The sequence below is a fragment of the Muntiacus reevesi genome, chromosome 20 (assembly GCF_963930625.1).
Source record: "Muntiacus reevesi chromosome 20, mMunRee1.1, whole genome shotgun sequence".
NCBI classification, from domain to species: Eukaryota; Metazoa; Chordata; class Mammalia; order Artiodactyla; family Cervidae; genus Muntiacus; species Muntiacus reevesi.
Window position 1 is genome coordinate 27200798 of NC_089268.1, and position 7258 is coordinate 27208055.

The 7258-nt window shown below is 39.4% G+C and overlaps 1 long non-coding RNA gene across 1 annotated transcript; it reads left to right on the forward strand.

Annotated features, from left to right (window-relative positions):
* Window positions 1-5435: 5435 nt before the first annotated feature.
* LOC136151415 (uncharacterized) lies at window positions 5436-6890 on the forward strand. Its single transcript, XR_010660034.1, has 4 exons — window positions 5436-5461; window positions 5969-5995; window positions 6558-6584; window positions 6757-6890. It is a non-coding gene; the product is annotated as an uncharacterized lncRNA (long non-coding RNA).
* Window positions 6891-7258: the final 368 nt, after the last annotated feature.

A 7258-nucleotide genomic window follows, 5' to 3' on the forward strand; every position in this document is an offset into this window, starting at 1 on the left:
CTCCATTTGTGTGAAATATTTTTTTCCAGCCCTTCACTTTCAGTCAGTATGTGTGCCTTGTTTTGAGGTGGGTCTCTTGTAGACAACATATACAGGTGTCTTGTTTTTGTATCCATTCAGCCAGTCTTTGTCTTTTGGTTGGGACATTCAACCCATTTACATTTAAGGTAATTATTGATAAGTATGATCCCATTGCCAATTACTTTATTGTTTTGGGTTCGAGTTTATACACCCTTTCTATGGTTCCTGTCTAGAGATGATCCTTTAGCATTTGATGAAGAACTGGTTTGGTGGTGTTGAATTCTCTCAGCTTTTGCTTGTCTGTAAAGCTTTTGAATTCTCCTCCATATATGAATGAGATCCTTGCTGGGTACAGTAATCTGGGTTGTAGGTTATTCTCTTTCATGACTTTAAGTAGGTCCTGCCATCCTTTTCTGGCCTGAAGACTTTCTATTGAAAAATCAGCTGTTATCCTTATGGGAATCCCCTTGTGTGTTATTGGTTGCTTTTCCCTTGCTGCTTTTAATGTTTGTTCTTTGTGTTTGATCTTTGTTAATTTGATTAATATGTGCCTCGGTGTGTTTTGCCTTGGGTTCATCCTGTTTGGGACTCTCTGGGTTTCTTGGGCTTGTGTAACTATTTCCTTCCCCATTTTATGGAAGTTTTCAGCTATTATCTCCTCGAGTATTTTTTCATGGCCTTTCTTTTTGTCTTCTTCTGGAACTCCTATGATTCGAATGTTGCAGCATTTCACATTGTCTCAGAGGCCCCTGAGGTTGTCCTCATTTCTTTTGACTCTTTTTTCTATTTTCATCTCTGCTTAATTTATTTCCATCATTCTATCTTCTACCTCACTTATCCTATCTTTTGCCTCCGTTATTCTATTGTTGGTTCCCTCCAGAGTATTTTTTTTAATCTCATTTATTGCATTATTCATTATTAATTGACTCTTTGTTTATTTCTTCTAGGTCCTTGTTAAACATTTCTTGCATCTTCTCAATCCTTGTCTCCAGGCTATTTCTGTAACTCCATTTTGTTTTCAAGATTTTGGATCATTTCTATTATCATTATTCTAAATTTTTTTCCAGGTAGATTCCCTATCTCCTCCTCTTTTGTTTGGTTTGGTGGGCATTTTTCATGTTCCTTTACCCGTTGAATATTTCTCTGTCTTTTCATCTTGTTTAGATGGCTGTGTTTGGGGTGACCTTTCTGTATTCTGGAAGTTTGTGGTTCCTCTTTATTGTGGAGGTTCCTCCCAGTGAATGGGGTTAGACAGTTGGCTTGTCAAGGTTTTCCGGTTAGGGAAGCTTGCGTCGGTGTTCTAGTGGGTGGAGTTGGATTTCTTCTCTCTGAAGTGCAATGGAGTGTCCAGTAGTGAGTTTTGAGATGTCTGTGGGTTTGGTGTGACTTTAGGCAGCCTGTATATTGACGCTCAGGGCTATGTTCTTGTGTTGCTGGAGAATTTGTGTTTTATGTCTTGCTCTGGAATTTATTGGCTCTTGGGTGGTGGTTGGTTTCAGTGTAGGTATGGATGATCTCTTATTAATTCATGTTCCCTGGAGTCAGGAGTTCTCTGGTGTTCTCAGGTTTTGGGCTTAAGCCTCCTACCTCTGGTTTTCAGTCTTATTCTTCCAGTAGCCTCAAGACTTCTCCATCCATACAGCACTGATAATAAAACTTCTAGGTTAATGGTGAAAAGATTCTCCACTCTGAGGGACACCCAGAGAGTTTCACAGAGTTACATGAAGAAGAGGAGAGGGAGAAAGGAGACAGAGGTAAGAAGGAGGAGAAAAAAGGGGGAATCAAGAGGAGAGAGACAGATCTAACAGTACTCTGTTCCCTAAGTGTTCTCTGCAGCCCAGAACACCCACAGAGATTCACAGAATTGGGTTGAGAAGAGAAGGGAGAAGGAGGAAATAAAGGTGACCTGGGAGAGAAAAAGGAGCATCAGAAAGGAGAGAGAGTAATGAAGCCAGTAATCACACTGCTGAGTAAAAATGGGTACTGAAGATTGTATTCTTAAATGTACAAAATTGATATCAAATACTAAAAAACAAAGATTAAAAATCTAGAGTAGAGGTTAGACTCTTAAAAATACAATATTAAAAAAAAGCAAGAACACAAAAAGAATAAGAAATATATATGAAGTTCGCTTTAAAAATAGGGTCCTTTTTTTGCAAGATAATAGTGGGTTATAAAAATTATAATTAAAGGAGTAATAGAGGCCTCAAAAAAAGAAGAAGAAGAAACAGTTTTTTAATTAAAAAAACAATAATAGTAAAAATATATCTAGGAATTTCTCTGGAGCTGTTGTAGGCAGTGTGGGGTCAGTTCAATTTCAGATAGTTCCTTGTTCCAGCTTATACTTCTCAATACCTATAGGCCCCTTCCAGTGTAGTCACTGTTAACTACAGGGATTTTAATCTGTTGCACTGGTCACTTCTAAAGTGGTTCCCTTTGTTTATTTGGCTTCTGTTTGCAGGTCTCTTCAGTGTCTAATTTCTGCCATGACACAAGGGGTTGGAGGTGGTCTCTTGTTTAGGCTCACTTGTTCAGTTGTGCTGTGGGGAGGGAGGGGCACTGCAAACAAATATCACTGGTGTGTGTGGGGAGTGCTCGCAGTGTTCCGGCCACACTGGGTTTGCCCCTGCTCGCGGCGTGTGTGCTTTCCCCGTCTATACCGCTCAGGCTTCAGGTTGCTCTACAGGGAGCGGGCCCTGAGTTGCGTGCACTTCCCAGGTCTAAGCCGCTCAGCTTCAGGTTCTCGGGTACTCCACAAAGGCGCAGACTTGGTTGGCCCTGCGTTTTGTGCCCTTCCCCGATCTGAGCAGCTCAGGCAACCAGGTGCTTGAGGAGCACACTCTCTTCAGGTGCAGTGTGACTCATCCCCTCCCCGGTCCCAGCCTCAGTTTCTGGGCGCACCCGGTCCAGTGTGCCTTGTGTTTCCTCTGGGAGCTGATCTCTGGCTGCGACCCTCCCGGCAGGTGTCAACCAACCAGAATCTTAGGAAGTCTTTGGTTAGAAACTGGAAGCCTGTTTGCAGTTTGGTAGGGGATGCCCTCTCTGGGGCCAAGTTTGCCCCTTTCTGGCTCTGGCTGGCGCCCACCTCCTCCCTGCCTCTGGTGGGAGATGGACCGGTCCACAGCCGGCTAGCTCTTCTCTGGTATTGCTGAGTCCTTTGTTCTGTGAATGGGCTGGCAGTGCCTTAGGTTAGGGTTTTTCACAGGTTAATTCTCTCTCTCTCTTGCTATCCCACAGTTTAGGTTGCTATCTCACATTAGCTCCCTCAGATTACCCGCAGGGCATTGAGGCCCGGTCCTTACCCTAAGCAGTGCCGCCCACCCGCTTCTCTCCGTTCAGCCCCCACTTGCTAGTGGTGGATGCGAGTGTCTGGAGTACTTTTCTGCTGGGAGTTCCTTTAGGCATGTAATCTGTGGGTTTTATTTATTTATTTTTCCTCCCAGTTAGGTTGCCCTCTGAGATTCGAAGACTTCCCCCAGACCCACCGGTGAGAGGGTTTCCTGGTATTTGGAAACTTCCTCTATTAAGACTCCCTTCCCAGGATGGATCTCCATCCCTAGCTCTTTTGTCTCTCTTTTTATCTTTTATATTTTGTCCTACCTCCTTTCGAAGACAATGGGCTGCTTTTCTGGATGCCTGATGTCCTCTGCCAGCGTTCAGAAGTTGTTTTGTGGTTGCTCAGCGTTCAAATGTTCTTTCATGAATTTGTGGGGGAGAAAGTGGACTCCCCATCTGATTCCTCCGCCATCTTAGCTCCTCCGGCCGCTAAAAGTTTTAAGTTAGGTTTTATTTGGGGACCTTACTCAGGACTATAACCTAGGATACAGCCTCTCAGAGAGTTCTGAGGAACTCTTACAGAGAGGTAAGGAAGGATTCAAATTATCTAGGAGTTTTACTGGAAAAACAAAAGCAAAACAGTAGTGGAACACATCAAGATTACCTCTAATAATAATTTAAAAAAACCAGGCATCTCAAGTTAATGCCTTTTTGTATATAGTAAGATATAAGAGCTAAGGCTTATTGAAATTATTCCTTTGATATACATCCTAACTACTGGGGCCAGTATCCTGTTTTTCTCCATCCTGAATATCCCCAGGGCACACCATCTGGTTCTGTTGGCTTCATGGTAAGCAACATTCATTGTTTACCAAAATGTCAAGCAACATTTTTTTTTTTTTTGGTCTGCAAGAACAAATTGTCACCATTTTTACAAGATAAAAATATTTGCTTCCTTGGTATTTTTCAGGACTTTTTCTTTGTTTTCTTTTCTTTTTTTCTAACTACATCCATCTTATCTATTTACTGTGCAGTGGAAATTTTATTTTCACTTTCATTTTCTGGTTTTCCTTGAAATTTACATGAGTTTTTCCATTATATTTTTCAGAGCAGCTCAAGAAGGAAATTGGTAAGTTTTATTAATCTTTTCAAAAGATTTATTTCCTAGATATATTTTTTCCTCTTATATCTTGACATGCACCTCTTACACAATCCTACCTTTCCTTTGCCTTCTTGTTAATTTCAAAATATCTTATCCATTTTCTTTTTGGCATCCTGAACTTCTAATAAAATTCCCATATTAAGTCTCTCAATTTTTTCCTCTATCTTTTATTCTTCCTCTTTTCCTTTATCTTCCTAGTGAATTATAATTCCTTATAATTATACTTAATTATAAGGTTAGTGAAAAAAAAATATTGGTGAGATGAAAGGGATTAGACTAAGAAGAGTGTGGTTATTTTTATTCAGAAGAAAACTTCGGTTTTTCCTCATGTGCTCTGAGATGGAGTCACAATTATTTTATATATTATACTCTTTCCATTTAAGAACAGGGTTCAGACTCCAAAGTTGTTTAATAAGATAAGTTCCTCCTTTGTTGACCTTTTAAACATTGTGCATATACTAATGTCAAGTGTAATCTTGATACACTTTGCTTGGTCATAATCTCCAGTGATCTTAGGCATATAAATATTTTTTATATGACTTTGCATCATTGTTTCTTTCCAACAAAAATCATTACCCTTCAATCATTTTTATTTTAACCACTTATCAGTTGATTCAACAAATTTCTCTTCCTTCAGGGCCTTGAGCACTTTTCAGTCACTCAGATAAACTTCATTGATAATGTATCTTTAAACTCTATGGCTAATTTCTAAGATTATTCTATACTATTTTAGTATCTTACTATAAGAATTATTAAATCCTCATGTCCTTTCATATGAGATTATATCCTTCATATTATAATGGAGTTTCCAGATGAAATGAACCTTTGACATTTTTTTCATTGCTTTTGAAATGGACATTACTTAGCAAGTTTCAGACACAAATATTGACAGATGTATGGCATTACTGGCATCTTCTTTGTGATGTTAAGAAAATCTATTTATATACACATACATGATTGTGTCTTTTCTTTCAGAGAAGAAGAAGGCTCAATTCAAGTCTGGTGAGTAATGATCATCTCTCAGAAACCTTCACTGTTCTGTTTTTCTTAGATTCTGCCCCTATGTCAGTGGAATAGAATGCAGAAATACAACAAAAATGTTTAGTGTAAGCACAGCAGCATTGGAAGCCTTATCTTTATAAATATCAATGTTTTCAATAAATTCTCTCTGAAGTGCAAGCCACTAATTATTCAGCCTGTAATTCTTCCTCTCCCCTTTCATTCATTTGTTCCTTCCTTCCTTCTATGCTCCTTCCTTCATGCTCCTATCCCTGCAATCTTTGCTTTTTTCTATATTTATATCTATCCTCCACCTGATCATTTTTATCACCATGTGTGAATATTGGAATATGAGGTTATAGGATAGAAAGAGGAAGCTTAAAGGATTCAGTAGAAGAAATAGAGCAAAGACAAATATTTCTTATATTTGTTTTTAATATAACAAAAAAGACAATGAAAGAATACATAAAAGGATAAAAGTTAAGTTTCTTCTATTTTGTTCTTTTGCAGTATGGAGAGAAACACCATTGTATGCTGGTGAGCAACACAGACTCTGATGAAGAAAATCCTATTATCATAGACTTTATATGAGCATCTAGTGTGTGTAAAACATTTGCTCAAAATTAAGGAAGTGCAAAGCATTTATTTCATGAATTCAATAGATAAATCATTATTTTAACAGAGAATAGTGTGTTTGGAGCTTTGCATTTTAGTAATTTTATTATTTTTGATTGCAGGTAACATTGTGTTTTGAGTGTAGATAGAATCGTTTTCAACTGCTAAAATCTGAGGTATCTAAAGTGAACAATAAGTTATTTGGCCAGACCCATCATATCTTATATTTCCTTTCAAACATCCTAAATAGATTACAAATATTTATCCTATACGAATTTTGGATGAGGAGAGCATAGGGACAGGGCAGGTCTTCCAGACATATATAGTTTAGCATCTTGTAAAAAGAGGTTCAAGTATATAAAAGAGGGTTTTCTTTGTTGTTTGCTATTATTTGAATTAAGGACTTTATTACTATGGTGCTCTGGATAGACAGGCAGCTCTATCTGTCAGACGGTGGATTCTTATGTTCATTTGTTCCTTGTAGATTGGAGAAAAGAAGAGTTCCAGACTGGTGAGTCTATCATAGTCCAACACAGACCCTGTATCTTGTAGGTAGTCCCAGGGAAGATGCAGAGAGGTGAACTGGATCTCCCCCGGGTCAGAGAAGCTCTCACAGAAGGGAGACTCTGGCCCAGGCCTACTGATACCATTCCCAGAAACCTGATGATCTCTTGTCTTTGCAGTAAATCTGACTCTGGATGCAGTCACTGCCCATCCTGCCCTCTTCCTGTCTGAAGAGGGGAGAAGAGTAACCTGGAAAGAACCATTTCAAGATCTTCCCAGCTGCTCACAGAGATTTGTCTCTCTTCCCTGTGCACTTGGTCAGCTGCATGTCAGCTCAGGGAGATACTTCTGGGAGGTGGGGGTTGGGGATGCACATTCCTGGGATCTGGGGGTTTGTAAGGATAATGTAACAAGGAAGGGGAGGGTCGCAATGTCACCACAGAATGGTTTCTGGGCCATTAGGCTCTATGAGGGAGAGTACTGGGGTCTTAAATCCGTAGAAACTTCTCTTACTCTAAAAGAAAAACCCTGTAGGGTGGGAATATTCCTGGATTATGAGGCTGGAGATGTATCTTTCTATAACATGGCAGATGGATCTCACATCTTCACATTTTCTGAACAAACATTTTATGGTGTCCTAAGACCATTTTTTAGACTTTGGTCCTCTGACTCAGGCTCCTT